The sequence below is a fragment of the Zalophus californianus genome, chromosome 9, assembly GCF_009762305.2.
Source record: "Zalophus californianus isolate mZalCal1 chromosome 9, mZalCal1.pri.v2, whole genome shotgun sequence".
NCBI lineage: Eukaryota > Metazoa > Chordata > Mammalia > Carnivora > Otariidae > Zalophus > Zalophus californianus.
The window spans coordinates 94,170,879-94,190,285 of NC_045603.1; the positions used below are offsets into that span (position 1 = coordinate 94,170,879).

At 39.0% G+C, this 19,407-nt stretch overlaps 1 long non-coding RNA gene across 1 annotated transcript; it reads left to right on the forward strand.

The window, feature by feature from the left end:
* LOC113921440 lies at positions 1-11,237 on the forward strand. Its single transcript, XR_003519690.1, has 3 exons — positions 1-136; positions 763-861; positions 11,120-11,237. It is a non-coding gene; the product is annotated as an uncharacterized LOC113921440 (long non-coding RNA).
* The last annotated feature ends 8,170 nt before the right edge of the window (positions 11,238-19,407 follow it).

Below are 19,407 nucleotides of genomic sequence, written 5' to 3' on the forward strand. Positions count from 1 at the left end.
CAGGAGCCCACGCCTGCAAGCAAGCAAACCTGCTGTTGTTGGCCAGATGTGTTTCTGAATTCAAATACTTTGGATTTAGAAAAGTAATAGAGTGCACCTCCGAATCAAACATTGAAATACATCGGCTGCCAAACATGTGAGTATTCAGAGTAAACAGGATAAGTATAGATAATTAAATAGCCTCCAGTGATTCACATCAGTTTCTGCCACCAAATGAGTTGTGGAAAAATTTGTTTTCCAAGTTTTCTGGATTACGAATAAGGGATTCTTGACCTGTGTTTCTTTAACTAGGCTACAAAGTAATTAACTAACTTACTGGTTTATTAGTGATATTCTAGTTCTAAGAATCAATTCTGGCCACTTTTTTGACATTAGTGTTTTCCAAGGCTCTTTAGCAACAACGCAGTTCATGTTATCTTTTTTAAAAAGATTTATTTATTTATTTATTTTGGAGGGTGGGGAGGGGCAGGGAGAGGGAGAGAGAAACCCAAGCAGAGTCCACACTAAACGTGGAGCCTGACATGGGGTTTGATCTCGCGACCCTGAGATCACGACCTGAGCCAAAACCAAGAGTCGGACCCTTAACCGACTGTGCCACCCAGGTGCCCCATCATATTGTCTTTTACTAGCAATATCAAAATCACCAAATGGAGGCCATTTCCTGGTGACCCCATTTCAGCATAATTTTTACTGATTATTAAATTTAAATTTTGGATACAAAATTTTAAGGATATTTATTACATCAACATGCTTTCATACCAGACCAGCTGAAAGACTGAAAAGATCTGGAAGCTACAGCATATAAAGGATACTTGAAGAAACCAAGTACGTTACGGAATAGAAAATCATGGAGACTATCAGGTATATTAAGAACTTTTAGAATATTCAACGGAATTTTAGAGGCCTCTTATCCTGACCTTCTGCCCAATATAAGAATCCCATCCTGAAGTCATCCCAGGAGTTAATCACTGCTCTCTTCTGGAACAAGGGAGTTCACTACTTTTTAAGGCATGCCTTCACATTATTTAATTGCTAGACTGACAGGTAGTTTTCCCTTATACTGTGAAGCTTCTTACTCTTACCCACAACCCATCCAGGACACACACACACACACACACACACACACACACACACACACACACACACACTTTGTTTTCTCCAGGATAACTATACCCAGTTCCTTCAAAATAGGCAAGAACAGAAATGTTCAGGTTGCACGTTTCCAGAACTGAAATCCAGAAGTGGAGGTGACAAAATGATAGAGTAAAACTCACAATAAGAAAGAATTTTCTGAGGGGCATGTAGGTGGCTCAGTCTGTTAAGCGTCTGCCTTCGGCTCAGGTCATGATCCCGGGGTCCTGGGACGGAGCCCCACAGCGGGCTCCCTGCTCAGGGGGAGTCTGCTTCTCCCTTTCCCTCTGCCCCTCCCCCAATACTCATGCTCTCTCTCTCAAATAAATAAATAAAATCTTAAAAAAAAGAAAGAATTTTTTTAATAATGAAGCATACTCCTTTCCAGTGTGGAGAACATCTCATTTGCAGTAGAGATATACCAGAATAGGGGACCATTTGATCTGAAGAACTTTCTGCTGTAAGACAAAGGCATGCTGACCCCTGAATTTCTCCCCACTTCCAAAACTGCTTGAATCTTTGATTCTAAAAGGTTAGGAAATGATGAAATAAAACTTCTTTTCCAGTTCTTTCTTCCTCCCCTAATGAATCATTAACCTCACATTAAATCATGCTTCCTAAGAAAAGTTCTGAGTTTGTTATACCCAGCTGTCTTTTAGTCAGGGTGAACTTTTTAAAAGGCAATTTTTACAAAATTTCCAGCGGAGATGCCAAATACTGATTCGTGGCTGCCAGATAGAATGTGTGTCTTGTCCTAATCTGTAGTGAAGTATGTTTCCTAAAGTCAAATTGGATTCCAAAGAACATTGTTTTATATTTTGAGTTGGTATAGACATGATTGTATGGCTTTTATTGAGGATGACTCTTTTCTCTTGTGATACATTACTGCTTTGTCAAAAGTACTGTTGGCAATTTAAAAATAAAAAAGATTTAAAAACAAAAAATACTGCTAGAAAAGGCAGATATACTATAAGATATTTAAAGTTGCACAGAAAGGCATCACAAAGGGTGAGAGCTACTATTCACAAATCTCCTTAAGCACCAAATAAAATTCTATAGAAGCCTTCTTATATGACATGATCTGGACTGGGTATTGGTTGACAATTGATTAATTGGAAAAACTGCTTAAAATAGCACAGACATTTCTGAAGCCTGTATTTTACCTTAAAATATATGAATACTGTACATGTGTTTTGCTATAGGCCCAAAGTTTTTAATTTTGAAAACTTTCATTTTTTTTTTTGTTTTTAAACATGGGTCTGTGGATTACAGTGACACATCTTTCTTTCATAAACTACACTCATAATTCCTGGTCTATGATTTCTTGCTTGAATTTCTTTAAAGTGAATCAAGGACTTCATATCACATACAAAGTAATTCAAGCGCAGAATCCTAGACTTTGCATTTTTCTTTTTCAACCTTTTATAGTTGCCTCCCCACAACCAAATCAACAGCTATTTTGAGTACTCAACCCCTTTCTAGTTTTTGCATATCTTGAACTTAGTTTTCACAGAAACCACAACTCTTTCTCTTTTTACACGGTGTCATCAGTTGATTCAATATTTAATTAATTTAGATCATTAAAACAACAAGTATGATGGGTCGAAACCAGTCTGGGGACAAATAGGAGTGCTTGATATACATAGAACCTAACTGAAGGGAGTAGACGTGCCCAGAGCATGCTAGAGAGTGTCTACCAATGGCTGGCATGGGCGTGCCATGGGCACTTGTCAGCATGTTTTATGGAAGGAATGAGAAGCATGGATTAATCTAGAGAGCGTGTAAAGAGGAGTTTCTTTAAGAAAACTACTACAGTGTCAGATGTGCCCAAAAATACAGTGTGGGGGTTACTGGCATGATTGTGCCTAGCTAGCTCTCACGGTACATTTGTGGGAGTTAGAAAAGGTCAGTCCCCTAATGCAGGGTTTAATGAGGGATGTATGGGCTAAATCTCAGCCTCCATTCACCCCCTCTGTGTGGTGCCACTTGGGTGGGCTTTTTGTGGAGGGTACAACCTACATAACCAACACAGTGGCCCTGGCTCCTGGGACAGAAGATGCATTACAACTGGGGGGGAGGGGAGGGAGATGGGCTGATCTGAATGCATGCATGAAAAGATGGGGTAGAGAAGCAGGAAGGATGGGAGAGAGCTGACCTCTAAGGTAGGAAGACTTCAGTCCTGGGAGAGATTTTGTGACAACTAATAGAGTCTGTCTTGCCTAGGCAACCTGCCGATTGTTTTACTTGTGGGAGAAAATTCTTTTAGCAGAAAGGCCAGTATAGTCTCTATTCATTTTACCATGGGCTTCTGGACTGCTCCCAGCTCCACCTCCCCCGCTACTCCACCTCCCCTGCTACTCCACCTCCCCTGCTACTCCACTTCCTCTGCTACTCTACCTCCCCTGCTACTCTGTCTGCCCTGCGACTCTACGTCCTCTACCACCACTGCTCCCAATTGTCCTAAGAAGTTTGCTAAGAAGATCATTAAGCCGATGGACTTTCAGAAGTCTCCTTACGGACCTTGGAGGCTTTTCTGCTCCATTCAAAAATTTCTCTATTTATTGGGTGGTACCTGTAGCTCCTTTCATAGAAAAGACAGGACCTTTCATTCTAGACTTCATTATGAAAAACAACATGAAAATGCCTGGCTGACATAGCACATCATAAAATTTATTCTTACTCTAGTGTTAAGAGTCAATGAAAACGGGCGCCTGGGTGGCTCAGTTGGTTAAGCGACTGCCTTCGGCTCAGGTCATGATCCTGGAGTCTTGGGATCGGGTCCCACATCGGGCTTCCTGCTCAGCAGGGAGTCTGCTTCTCCCTCTGACCCTCTTCCCTCTCGTGCTTTCTATCTCTCATTCTCTCTCTCTCTCAAATAAATAAATAAAATCTTTAAAAAAAAAAGAGTCAATGAAAACAAGCATAAATGACTGACATGGAAAAGAAATAAAAGAGCCGGTCTCTTAAAGCGAAGAGGGAAAACCAAGAAGAGGGTGCTATGGAAAGCAAACTAGAATCCCTCAGTTTTACAGTCGTATTCATCTTCAAGTACTCCTGGACAAAGTGAAGTTGATTATGAAGTTGATTTGTCTTGTTTATTTTGCTTCTTGGCTTGTATTCTCTCTTGCTTTTTGGTATTAGAGCTCAACCTTTGAGTTGAGCTCCACTAAAACTTCCAAGGAGCCTTGAAGATTTTTTTATAAACACAAGTACTGTTAAAATAAGGTAGCTAATTATAAGAAAGTTCATTTAGTGAGCTGTCAGTCTTTTTTTTTTTTAACTGTAGAACAGAAACACTAAAAGGGATGGATCCTTCTTTTTACTTTCAGCACACTGAACCTGTCCTAATTTGTATGTACCCTCATAGGGAGATCACTGCCAATGCATATGTGACTGTTCCCATCCTATCATCTGGGGTTTTTAATTTAGCTTCGGTGCACTTCGTTTCATTGTTGGAAAGCTCCTTACCTGAGCATGGCTGTTCTTACGTTTCATAAAATTGAATGGTTAACCAAACACTTGCATCATTTGAAACAAATAATCATGTCTTGTCACATTGAATATCTTTTAAAAACTCTTTAATGCCATCTGCTAGGAACCTAGCTCTCATTAGAATTAGAGTATTTATGGCAATAGGTAGAGAACATCTTTTGTTCTGGTGTTCTCACACTTTATAGGTGTCTCACTCAGAGGGCTGGGTACAACACAGATTGCAGGGCATCAGTTAGGTCTGGAATGAGACCTAAGAATTTGTATTTCTAACAAGTTCTCCGCTGCTGCCGCTGCTGATCTGAGAATAACACCTTGAAAGTCAGCCCAAGCACCTCGCTTCACAGGTGAGGAAACTGAGTCTTAGAGAACTGAAGTGACTGGCTCACAGCGACCCAGCCCATTAGTGGCAGCACCCAGTCCTTCTGACTTTCATGTGCTAATTACACATGAATTTTTTTTTAAGATTATCAACTGTCTACATTACTCCCTCCCTACTGTTTTGGCACCCATCAGGATCTCAAAGATCGTTTTGCTACTTCTCTCTACTAATCTTTATAGTTAAGTCGCACAACAGCATTCCATGTGAATTCCATAGACTTGCAGCAGAACCAGTCCTGGGATCCCGAACCCCCGCCAAGAAAAAGTCCCGTGTGCCTCAGTCTTGGTTCATTTTTCTTTCGAGAAAAACGTTTGCTGAACGCTTAAACAGCAAATTCTTGGTAAAATTCCCCAGGTTGCATTTTGGTTTCAGGAAGATTCTTTCTTTCTTTTTCTTTCTTTCTTTCTTTCTTTCTTTCTTTCTTTCTTTCTTTCTTTCTTTCTTTCTTTCTTTCTTTCTTTCTTTCTTTCTTTCATTCTTTTTCTTGCCAGTCTAATTGTTTTAGATAATTGTTTCGATCTCCTGTTAGTAAGTTCTCAGGCAACCTTGAGAAATCTCGGCTTTCCTTCACACGGCTTCTGTTGCTGTTCAAAAGAAATAAAGCCGAAGAAGAAAGCTCTTATGATGTCTAAGTATTTTTTCTGATCAGTTTTGATTTTAGTCTCTATTTGGCAGCCTCCTTTTTTTCTGTCTGTGGCGGCTTTCCAGCCAGGCTTTCATCTCTAGAGGGGCAGAGCAACTGGGTGCCTGCCTTGCACTGTCTCCTCACCTTACCCTAGCTCTCCATGGGTGCCTCTCTCCTGTGCCCTTATTATGCATGGAATCTCTCTCTTCCTTCCACTTCCTCCCATTAATAATTTCCTACCCACGTCTCTCAACTTCTAGTCAGTGGGCCTCTCCAGCTTATCCGCTGGTTGACATCATCCTTGTCTCTTCCTGCTTGAAACATAATTTCCTCAGATGGTACGCTTCCTTTCCAAAGCTCTTCGGGGAAAGTACGAGCCAGAGAAAGGAAGGTATGGACAGAGTGCCCTTAGACCAGCTCTATTAACCCTGTTATGTCAGAAGAGTGGTGTGGACAGGTGAGTCACTTGGCTTCTCCACTTCTCACTTCCCTAGCTGTGACACCCGAACAGGTCGATTGAGCCAGGGTTGCCAACTCCTGTGCTGCCAACAGGGTCTGGGCAGGGTCGTAAATGAATTGAAGCAGGGCTGGGGCAGCTGGGGGATCCATGCAATGGCCAAAGGGCATTACTGGCTCTCATTCCGGCCGGGGCTGGGGGGTGGGGGTGGGTGCTGGCCAGGCAGAGTTGCCAGGTCTTCTCATTTTTCCAGAGTGAATCTAGATTTTTAAAAACTGTGAGCTCCCCTTTTTTACATGTGGACCACTGATGCACATAATGAACCAAACAAAGCACATCTCGTCTTTGGGCCCGATTTGGCCCAGGTTGCCAGTTTGTGACCTTCAGATGACATGGTTCCTGGCAAGTCTAACACTTCATGACTCTTTCCTGTACTCTCTTTTTCCTTCAAGCAGATGGCAGAGAGATCTAGGTGGCAGCAGACACACACACACACACACACACACACACACACACACACACACACACACACACAAAGCCTGGGTTTCTGAATCACCAAATGGAAGAAAGCCTCCAAAACCAGGAACACCCATCCTGGCCTGTGATGTCAATGAGAAATAAACTCTGATTTTATTTAAGGTATATGTTGCCAGCATGTATTTGCTACCACAGTGAATACGATCCTAACTAACACACTCTCTTATCTGGGTTGTTCTAAGGATCAAAGAAAGTGTTATATGTAAAGCTCTCAGAGGAGTGTATGATGTCTAATAAGCCTTAAGTGGATGTTAACTCTTCTTATGATTCAGAATAGTCTTTAAAGGGAGCCTTGGAGGGGGGGTGATCTTCAACTTTTATCTTCGGAACTTAGAACATTATACTCGAAAACGTCCTAAGGGTCTATCAGTCCAGGTTCTGTCACTGTAGGGATAAGTAACCTAAGTCCCTGAGAGGCTGAACGGCTTGCCATGCAATCACTTTACCAGCCTAAGTACTTTAGTATGGATTCGTTATCTCTTTTAGCCAGGAAAAAGCCGCTGCTATAGGAATGAGACTGGAGGGGGAGAAAGGGGGTAGATGCTTTTGGAGTTGGGTTATTTCTTGTAAAGGAAGGCCTGGGCTTGGGGCTCTTGGCAGCCAAAAAAAGGAACAACGGGATACTTGGTGAGAGGGGCGGAAGAGGCAAGGATGAACTACACAATAACATTTTCATCCCATTACCAAATATAATGATGCATCCAAAGTTGCTTAGTAAAGGGTAATAAATATATTTTGGGTAGTCATTAGCACCACGTCCCTTCTCTGCAAAAGACCCCAGAAAAGGCTCTGTTGAAGAGGTGAGCCTAGGTGGCCATGTTGATGAGGGCATCTGGCTCCTCTACCCTGGCTCATCGGAACAGGCGCGTATATCTCACCCACACTCAGACGATCGGCAGCTTCTCTTAGAACCAATGTGGGATCAGCTTTCTGAGAGTTTGTGTTGGCTGCTAGAAGCTGATCTGTTACGTAGCATCGTGCCTGGAGTCAGCTTTGTGGCCTAGAAAAAGCCATGTGCAGGCCAAAATCAGAGAGCAGCCGAAATTTTGAAAACGTGAAAGGATCTGGTCTGCAGAGATAAGAACAGAACAGATATTCCGAAAATGCCAAAGAACAGAGGCCCCGTGTCTCCAGGACGCATGGAGCTCTATCCCCCGCCTGACAGGCCCCCCCTACCCCACCTCCGTTCCCCCTCGCTCCCAGGAGGCTGGATTCAACAGTGTTTTCTTGAGTTCTCTCTGTCCTTAAAAACAGACCCATCTTTTAAAACTCCGAGCTACCTGAGTTAGTTTCTGTCCCTTCAGTCGAGGAAATCTCTTACCCATATTTGTTTACTTACTGCCAAGTAACCCAATAAAAGTTCACCTCTGCCCAGAGGGAAGGAGTAATGAAAGCAGCTGCAGCTGCTGTCTTCCAGGTTCTAGTTTTAAGAGACTGGATGTGATGCTCTTTTGAATAGTCTAATTTCCTAGGATCCGCTTAGGAGTGATTTGAGTTCATGGGATCGAATTTTTCATTTTTCTACCATAAGAGATCAAATAAATCAATTTTTAAGTATTATCCTATTCAGAATTTTTGCGGTGGGGGCGAAAGGGGATTTTTTTTTCCTTCATGATAATAGTAATATATGTTCATTGTGAAAACTTTTGATAATATAAATAAAGAAAAGAAAAAGTTCTAAAGAAAATCACAGTTTTACCACTAACAAACAACCATCATTAATTTTTAGCACAAGATTCCAGTGATGCTAAAAATATGATTATATTGGTATCTTGAATTGTCTTCAAAAATTCCTGCGATTTTACTGGTTATATTCCTATATATTCCTATATGTCTGTACTCATAGACATTTCCCCCCAGAATTCACTGAGGACCAGAATTTGACTCAGTGGGAAACACTTTTGAAATCAGACTTGTTTATTCTTTCTGATAACCAATCAATGCATTTGCTTTGTTCAGTTCCTTTGTTCTTTAGGAAATGAAAAGAAATCGTTATGTAATTGAGACACTCTTCATGACATAGAGACAGGAGATTTAAGCCATGCCCTTAATTCTTTGTGTTCTCTAACCCGTTTCTTATCAGCAATTTAATGGAAGCAAATTTTTTACTTCCTAGTTGTCCTCTTGTAGTTTCCTGTTAAGACACGAAATCTAAAATGACTTCAACTCCAAAAGCATCTCCTTGGTCACTCTAGAATCAGGATCTGTTTCATCCCCTTATTTTGGGCATTCCTTTCTCTCACCTCTGTTCATCTTCCAAGATCAGATACTTCATTCTACTTTCCCTTGGGGCCAACATTTATTACCTTTGTTCCTCTGATCATTTTCCCTTGTTGGATTTAATTGACTCTCCCATTTTATTGGCCATATTTTTAAAATGAATTATCCTGATCCCTCGTTACTTGCTCCTCACACCTGGGATTTCTTGTTTTAGTGAAACCCTACTCTTCTAATAATCAAAGTAGGAATAGGGCTATAAGCTATGGGTGCTCTGCTTTCTTTCACACTTAACGACTTTTACCATTAGCCTTACTTCTCTGTTTTCCACAAATAAAGGGGATACAGTCGAAATGCTAAATTTTCTAAAATCTAGTGATTCTCCACCGTGGTTTTCTGAGTTCTTTCCACTCAATTCCAAACTTTTTTGGAGGGGCCCTTTTAGGAAGACGACGTTCTCTTGATTGGCTGCCAGCAGCTGATGTTCCCAATCTGCTGAATCATTATCGTCTCTTTAAACCAGGACTCACAGCTTACTTGTCATGTGAACATTTAGCTAGAGTTTTGCTGGGAGACTGAAGGATTATCTACTTCATCTGATTACACTCGACTGGCAAGCATCATTACTGAATTTCAGAACCTTCAGCGACTCTCAGTGACTGGGACAAGTGGAGTATAAGAAAGTCCTTCAGTATTCATTCATTCTGTGAACAGATTATTTATGGAACTTTAACTATGTGCTGCGTACTGTTCACCTACGAATAGGATGGACATGACCCCCTGCTCTCAAGGACTCATGGTCTCATGGGAAAGATGAACAGATGTGTTGCAATGTATGGTATTAGCATCTGTGACGGGGGCCAGCACAGTGTTAGAGAAGGTGGGGCAGGACCGAGAAAGGATACGTGTACTAGGACGGGAGGGAAGGGAAAAGGTAAGCAGGGAGGAGGGTATTCTAGAAAGAGAAAAGAACTGAAAAAAAATTAGAGGCCTGACAAGGGATGTTTAAGGGAACTTCCCAGATTCGATGTAACTAGTGATGGCGTCTGCGCCCTGGGGCATGGAGGCTTTGGGGTGGGGGGGGGGGCGATGGGAGAACCTGTGATCCAATTAGAAACGGTTGGTGTGCCATGCTGAAGAGTTTACACATTATCCTGGAGATGCTGAGAATTCCTGAGGAATTTTAAGCAGACATGCAACGATCAGATTTGTGATCTAAAGGACTGCTCTCAGAGCGGGGCATGCCGACATGGCTCATGGGGTCCGTTTTCACAGGTAGAGAGGAGGTTTCTCCCAGGAGCTAAGCCTACCACCAGGGAAGGTCAGAGGGGCCAGCACCGCCCACCAACACCTGAACGTTTATCTCTTTTTCTCCTTCTCTGCTCTTCTCCCTAACCCCTCAGTCTCCTCCTTCTCTTAAACATCCTCTTGAGAAGCTCTTAAAACTTAAACGGCTCACAGGTAGTCTATTAAAAATGTCACTAAAAATGTCCTGATTTACTTGTGAATGCCTTGTCTTTTCTCTATGGCTGATGTTAAATTACTTACTGGCTGAATGACCTTTCATGAATGCTTAAAACTCCTGCTTCTCTTTTGCCACCTGAAATTCTTTATCACGGTCCATTATTACCATCAAGATAAGGAGGGGGAAAAACAGAAATTCAAGTAGACGGATTTTACTCTTGACTTGTGGTCCTTGTAGTGAGTTTATCAGTAGAATATAAAAGCTACAAGTGACCTTAATTTTTTTTAAAGATTTTATTTATTTATTTGACAGAGAGAGACACAGCGAGAGAGGGAACACAAGCAGGGGGAGCGGGAGAGGGAGAAGCAGGCTTCCCGCCGAGCAGGGAGCGCGATGCGGGGCTCGATCCCAGGACCCTGGGACCATGACCCGAGCCGAAGGCAGACACTTAGCGACTGAGCCACCCAGGCGCCCCAACCTTAATGTTTTTTGTAATGTCTTTTAAACTGTAGATTGTGACCCATAGGTAGGTCGTGAAATCAATTTAATGGGTCATAATATGCATTGTAAAAAAAGAAAGAAACAGGACATAACCTAATAGAATAGAAAATATCAGAGTGTCCTGAATATACGACGGGTTGATATTGTTACATGAAACTTTTATTTCAGTCATAGACACATATGTTTATTCATGCAGATAATATAAGATACGTGTCTTACTACTGGTGGTAATAAAAAAATGTTTAAGAATAAAACACAGTTTAAAAAAGTTTGAAAAACACTGTCTAAGATCACTTTTTTTTTTCCACTCTGAAGATGGAAAAAATTGAGAAACAGAGAAGCTGACTTCTGCAAGTCCATGATTTAGTGGCTACTGCAAGATTTGAGCTCAGGTCTCCCGACAGTCTGCCATTCTCTGAACAAAAGTTGATGAACTGCCTAACATGAGGATTGGAGAGTGAGGATTTCATTTACTTAATCTATCCTTGAGACCGCATTGTGAAAGACAATCAAATGTTCACAATGCTTTATCTTAGTATTTATGAGGAAACACCATGGGCTTTTTTTTTGTTTTTCGGTGTTTTTTTTTTTTTCGCTTAGTATCATAGATGAGCACTAGACTTCGATAGGTTTATGCCTTCATTATTCTTTTTTAAAATTCTTTTTTGTGGATGACTTTGATACATATTCACATTTATATGTCGAATAAGGATAATCTAGTTCTTACCGCTTCTCAGCTGAATGGCTGAATAATTATTTAGGTCTTTTCTTTTGTATTCCATAACCATCTTGAAAAATAAACGTCTCAGGATATTTAGAGGCATTTTTCACCTAAAATCAGGGAAATGTTAAATATACCTCAACCTCCTCTAGTCTTAGGGTTCTACTGCTTTAACCTTTATAATGAATTTGTTTAAATTTTCTCTTCTTTTTTCCAAGAAATTAAACTTTTCTTTTTTCTTCACACAGTATTCTATGACTTAATTTCAGGACGGCATAGAGACACAGCAAAGAATGCTGAATTAGGAATCAAGAGACCTGAGTCCTGCCCTTCTTGTCATCCAACTTATTGTTTGAATTTTAGCAGGTCCCGTAACGTCTTCGGGCCTTGGTTTCTTCATCTGAAAGTGAGTCTAGATTATCTATGAGTTGCCGTAATCACTTAGTACTTCTTAATCATGTGGAAGTTATGGATTTACTTCCAAATATGAGAGAAACTATTGCCCTAGGAATTTGCACATGAATATAAAGAGACATGTTTTTGTGTAAAATTGTATGAAGTTGCTGGATTTTTATAACCCACTTATAGATTCACAGTTTCAAAAACCTGCTTTAAATAACTTCCTATATGTCATACAATGTGCCCGATTCTCTACATTTCCTTTTTCGAACTTCCTAAGGAATTTCTGATTTTGCTTCCTTCCTGTTTCCTTAAGGATATCCTCTAGAGTTCAAGGACTTCTAAGGCTGGCTGGACATGTGAGCAAGCTAGACCATCTGTCTCGTTTTCTCGCAGTCTATCGCCTTCACTCACCAGCACTTCTCATTTGTCCATGTAGTAACTCAGTAGTGCTTTTTTGAACAGTGACAGGAACAAGACCACCTTAAAATCCATTTCCCATCTAGGAACGCTTTATTCATTCATTCTACAAATATTTATTGAGCACCTTCTTGAGTCAGGCACTGGGTTCCATGTTGAAGATATAATGGCGAATAAGATAGAGAAATGCCATTTCCTCAAGAGGCTTACATTCTACTGGAGAGACGGACAAAAAAAAAAGGCTATCAGAGAAGTTAATAAAATCACCTCCAATTCAATGAAATGTGTGGACTTTGAGGCCAGGTTGTTAGAGCTTGATTCTCACTTTATCACTTAACCATTTGTATGCATCAGCCACCACTTGTGTGCCCTCACCTCACTCATCTCCAGGGTCTTTGCCTATGAAGGGAAGGAAAACCTTTCTCCAGCAAGAGAGAGAGATAAAAAGATCTGGTTACATACATATGCATGGAGACTCACAACAAAATGAAGACTCAAGGAGGCAGCTAGATGATTGAGGCTTTATATACTATCTTAGGCTAAACAAAAGAAAAGAGGTTTGAACTTCTGGGTTGGGGAGGCAAGTTATGGAAAGGGGAAGGGAGAAAATATACGGTTAAGTAAGGGTTGTCTTGTTATGTCTCTCAGGAGAGTTGTCTCTGGGTGTTGCTCTCTCCCTGGTAAGAGACATCCTTACAAATGGAAATTTCCTTTTTAAATGTAAATTTCCTTTACGAAAGGGGGAAATTTGTACTCTATTTTTAGGTAGCTAGGAGGAGGTAAACAGCTTTTCTTACATATGCTGGTCCTCAATTGCCTTTAGCTCAAAATAGTCCATGTGACAAAGAGGCGTACTTTGGGGTGGCATATTCTGATACCCTTCATTCTGCCCAGTGAAACTTATTTTTTTTCCGGAAGGGAAATTTCTACGGAAACAAAAGGAAAAACAAAAGTGAATGAATGAAGCAAATTATAAACCCAGTTTTGGGGACCAGACGAAGTCTGTCAAAAAGATTTCTAGAGGTTGAGCTCAGAGCATCTTTAGATGGTAGGGTGAGGATGGCTGTGATAATCCAACTTCCAGTTTCTCTGGTTTGCAGTTTGCAGTGTGAATGTCTTTAGTAGTGGCATATACGTCAGTGTCACAGACATGGTTATTTTTCGGGGCACAGCAAGGAAGCATCCATCATTTGCTTTTAGAGCCCTTTTAGATGGTCTCAATAAGGATCTGGGAAGTCAGATTTTAGTTCTCAGTGTTGCCAAGTCAGAAGGGTGAGGAAAAAAATTAGAAATGTTAATTACTGACAAAATGTACAAAACAGCAGGAGCCAATTTACAAAGAGGTGAAAAAGCTCAATGGGAGCAAACTTAGCTAGAATTCAACGACCCACAAGGATGTGCTATATTTTTTCATTGACACATAGAATTTTCTCTCTACAATCACTTTAATTTCTATCAAAGATAATCAAAGTAAGACTAATTTGCAAAATAAATCTCGTCTCATTAAACTTGGCCTAGTTATTTGCATAAGCACAGCAAAAATAGTAATTGATCATTTACGCTTTTTTAAGTCTGCTTTAGCTGGAACTTTAAATAAGGGAATGCAGATTAGATTTTTAAAAGCCTCTTGAGGGTCGGAAGCCCAGTCAAGATGTTGTCATCAGTCCTCATCGGCAACACCTATAGGTTTGGGTGAAATTCCTTTTTTCTTGAGGTTTCCAATATATTTTAAGATTCCTGGGCCTGTTCGAAAGCGATCTTCCTTACTTATAAGGCCAGGAACCCAAAAGCCAGGTGGATGTTCCAAGAGGACCTTGTAAGCTTTGGCTCCCTACAGTCAAACTTACTTAGTTCCTTAAAACTGTCTGGCCATATCTGATTTTATGTGCACCATTCTCAAATATGACATTCCAGTCAAAGCCTTGGTAATAGTAACCAAAGTTTCAAATTGTGTCATGTTTACAAGGAGAACAGATTCCTATTAAACTTATGCAAATAATTATGTTACCGCAAAAATAAGAATATTCAAAGGGAGTTTCCAAATTCTGGAGGAATCAGGTAGGAAGAAAAAGTAAATGTTTCACGAAGGTATACTTCAGCATGTTGCTGTAAGTTATTGATAGCTTAAGAGAAAAGGGATTCTTTAAATCTGGAAAATGAAACATTAAAGAACCAGAGATATTTCAAACAAAAAGGCCATAAAAATTATAATCATCTTTATCAGTTTATTTAGCTCCATGAGCTGAATAAATAATTTACTTTACTAAATAAAGTAATTATTGTTTTGCTTGATTTGGGATTAGCAATTTTATGCATTCATTACTTTCTCCCTCGGAGTTTTGTGACTCTTTACCCAGTCCAGTGGCATGCTATTAAAGTTATCAGAATCCTGTACTTCAGACTACTTGCCAGACTTTTTCCCATGAATCTCCTTGAAGATGAGCATTTCCACTTTTAGTTGATGGCACATGCTTTCAGAAAGACTAAGAGTACAACATTAATTGTATGTGAATGACAAAAGAATGTAAAATGGCCATGGTTAAAGAGCTGATGAAAGTTCGTTATGGTACAATGGGCAAGTAAATTTGGTTATTTCTGTGGCATACATTTTATAATAACTGGAATTATGACTGATATCATTACTTAAGGACATACCGTGGATGGTAAAGATACTGAAAAATTTCTAGAAACTTTACACAATTTCTGAACAATTTATATTAATAGCATATATCCACACAAATATAGCTAAAGAAAGTTAAGAATCACTTCTTTTGGGGGTGGCTCAGTCATTAGGTGTCTGCCTTCAGCTCAGGTCCTGATCCCAGGGTCCTGGGATCGAGCCCCCGCATTGGGCTCCCCCTTGATGGGCAGCCTGCTTCTCCCTCTCCACCATCTGTGCTCTCTTGTGCACATGCTCTCTCTCTCTCTCAAATAAAATCTTAAGAAAAAACACCAAACCCCAATGGGTTTAACATCTTTCTTTTACAAAGTAAGAGAGCAAATCCTTTGAGATTTTCCCCAAGTGCCCTCTGGGGAGTCTCAAAGTTATCTTCAGGTAAAACAAAACAAAACAAAACAAAACAAAACAAAACAAAAAAACCCACTCCGTTTAGAATTTTGGGTAAATTTGATTTGGGGAAATTTGTCAAAAATGTCAAAAGGTTTGAACACCTGATTAAACACAATCACAGGTCACCTGAAACAATGCTTAGTTATCTATTTAACCAAAGTGCCAATACGAGATTTTGAAGCAAATATGGAAGGTCACATGACGGTAAAAAAACTTAGCACTTTCAATATTAAGTCTCAGTTTTCCTAAGTAATCAAAGACATGACAAAGACAACATAAAGCATAGGAAATTATTGTGATAAGACACAGAATCTGTTCTTTGGCAGATTACTCAACAGGTAAAGAAAAACCTTTTATAATATCTTATTAAGAACAGACCAGTAATGTGAGCTCCATTTTTGTATCAGCACACTATGGATATTAAAATTCATTTTAAAAAACCTTACGATAAACACACTTAATTTTAGATAGCTTGAACACATGAGACAAGATTTTTCTCTTTCCTTTTACAACTTCCTTTATCTATCTAGGTTTTTGTCCTTTATTTCCCTCTGCTTCATCTGAAACAAACTTTAAAAAACCTAAAACTACTTTAGGACAAAATTACTCTCCTTTTTCTTACAAGAGGGCATCTTTCATATATTGCCTAGCTGAAAACACCTTATTTTCTTTCCATAATTTGCAAGCAGAATTTCTTCCTCCAGCCTTATTATTCCTAGTCGTTTATTTACATATATTGATTAGAATTCTTAATCCTTGGTAACCTTAATTTCCAGTGAAAACAAGGAAGCAATTGTGAATTGTGTGCTACATATATATGCACATATATATATATCAGCATTCTGTAGCAAATTAGCAAACTTATGAATACACAAATTGTATAATTTTTAGGAGCCTATGTTTCCTCATAGTACGATTTTCAAAGCGATAAAAGAACATGTTTACTAACAGACCCAAATATCTGTAGTCTGTCTGTAATAAGAGGCCAAAAGTAGATAAACTGATGTTTAGCAGTTAATGTTTCAGTATTTTATCTTATTTCAAAATGATCTAGATATTCAATGAATATACATCATTTAATTTAACTTAGTATTACATTAAAGTTTTAAATTACTAACAAGATATGGAAAACTATTTTTAAGCAGAAGGGCTCATTTATAAATTTTATTCCACTTCAATTTAACTCACGTGTTCTTAACAATTATGCTTGGACTGCTCATGAAAATTTCATGAGATGTTAAACAAGTCAGCCATCATCTAAAGTTATTTTTTGTTAAGAAATTTTGTAACATATGCATGTTAGGCAAATATTAAAACTCGCAGAAGTAAAGAAACCAAGAGTTAAGCATATGCCTTAGAATGGATTTATAATTTTATAATCTTAAACAACTAGTAAAGATAAATTAAGCTTGTTTGACAAACCAGCCCAGGTAGAATAAAATTGTGTGTCTGCATTATATTTAATGTTGACAACTCTAAGGACATAACAATTTTTATTTAATCAACAATATTAAAGTAGCCATTTTATCAAAGATTATCCAAGATCACATGGACTTGAAAAAAAAAACACATTTGGGTTAGTTCAGATTTTTCTGGCAGTTTTTGGAATACTTAATTTATATAAGTGCTTATTTCTTTCTAAATCACTTAAAGCAGAGTTCTTTTATGAATTCTGGTTAATACCATCCAGAGGTAGAAAAATACCACATATACAAAACATACATAGGTAGACATACATAAACATTCAGACAGGCACAAATAGGGATCTTATAGCATTCGTTTAAAAAATTTTACCCATGAGTCAGATAGACTAATACAAAACTCACTAGTTTGTATGAGTTGGATCCAAATTATGTTTCTGGTAGATGGCTCAAGTTTCAGTTACCTGCTCAGTCATGGCTAAAACTTTTTACCAATATTTGTGAAGAAGACTTTTAAGATTTTCATTGCCCTTAATAAATAATCTTATAGAGGTTGCATACTAAATTATGGGAATACTAAATTATGGGAAAGATCTTTAAAAAGATCAAGTAGCAGTTTGTTTCAAAAAAAGCCTCTTTTTGGTTTATTTTATTTTTCAGCCCTAGGCAGTTGTAGGTATTAGCTTTAGCAAAAAGTTATCTTCTTTATTTACATTTTAAGTACATAATAAGATTTCCATCTCCAAGGGACAAAGAAGGGATGTAAGTTTTCTCTCAGAACGAGTTTAAAGGCATATTTGCTCAAATCTAGGGCATTTACTATTTAAGTTTTAAATTTTTATTTTAAGTATAGGACAGTCCAATGAATTATTTGTGGTAGATGTCCAAAATACATTCATGTAGGGCAATGAATGGGAAGGCCTGGAGCTGATGTCATCTGATTACAGAAAAAGGGAACAGTAAAATGGGCCTTGCTGTGTGTTCTTGGGGCCTTTGTTCAAGCTATTTCTCAGCTATTGGAATTTACACAGGCCTCACAAAAAGTATATTTTGCAATTCTTAACTTTTGTTTTAAGTCTGATTTCCATCTTCTAATCTTGTTAAGGGGGTTTGTTTATTTGTTTTTGTAGGCCAACTAAGACACTCTTTTCCCTTTTAATCTGTTCTTTCCAAAGATACCAATTGGATATTTGTTTCAGGGTGAGAGAGCTCTCTTTAAAAACTCCTAAAGGCAGGGGCACCTGGGTGGCCCAGTCAGTTGAGTGACTGACCCTTGGTTTTGGCTCAGGTCATGATTTCAGGTCATGATCTCAGGGTCAGGATTTCAGGGTATGAGATTGAGCCTTGCATTGAGTCTGCCTGACAGATTCTCTCTCTCCCTCTCCCTCCCCCTTTGCTCCTCCCCCTTTTTGTGCTCTCTCTCTCTCTCAAATAAATAAATAAAATCTTTAAAAAAAATCCTAAAGGCCATATATGACAAACCCATAGCTAGCACTGTACTAAATGATGAAAAACTAAAAGGTTTTCCTCTAGGATCAGGAACAAGATAAAGTAGAATTGCTTACTCAACAAGTAGAACTCAACAAGGTCCAGGAATTCATGGGGTTCCTGGGTGGCTCAGTCGGTTAAGCATCTGCCTTTGGCTCAGGTCCTGATCCCAGGTCCCAGGGTCTTGGGATAGAGCCCTGCATTGGGGTCCCTGCTCGGCAGGAAGCCTTCTTCTTCCTCTTACTCAGCCTGCTCCTCCCCCTGCTTGTGCTCTCTCTCTGTCAAATAAATAAATAAAATATTAAAAAAAAAAAAGGATCAGGAATTCAACAAGCCCAGTTGCTTACTCTAGCAACTTTTATTCAACATAGTACTGGAAGTCCTAACAAGTGCAATTAGGCAAGAAAAAGAAATAAAAAGCATAGAGATTGGAAAAGAAGTAAAAATGTCCCACTATTTGCAGATGACATGGTATTATACATAGAAAACCCTAAAGACTGCAGGACAAAACTGTCAGAGCTAATAAGTAAACTCAGTAACATTGCAGGATACAAAATCAGCAAACAAAAATCAGATGGGTTTCTTTACACTAATAATGAACTCTCAGAAAGTAAAATTTAAAAAGCGCCAACTACAATTGCATCAAAAGGAATAAAATCCTAGGACTAAACTTAACCAAAGAGATGAAAGACTTGTTAACTGAAAAGTATTAAGACATCCCTGAAATTGAAGACGCAAATACCTGGAAAGATATCCTGTGCTCATGGATTAGAAGGATTAATATTACTAAAATGTCCCTACCACTCAAAGCAAAATACAGATTCAATGTAATCTCTACCAAAATTCCAGTGGCATCTTTTATAGAAATAGAACAAACAATGCTAAAATATGAAACCACAAAAACCTTTGAATAACCAATGCAATCTTGAGAAAGAAGAACAAAACTGGAGACATGTAACTTCTGCTTTCAAACCATATTACAAAGCTATAGCTGTCAAAACGGTACGGTATTGGTATAAAAACAGACACATAGATCAATGGAACAGAATAAAGAGCCCAGAACTGAACTCATGCAAATATGGTC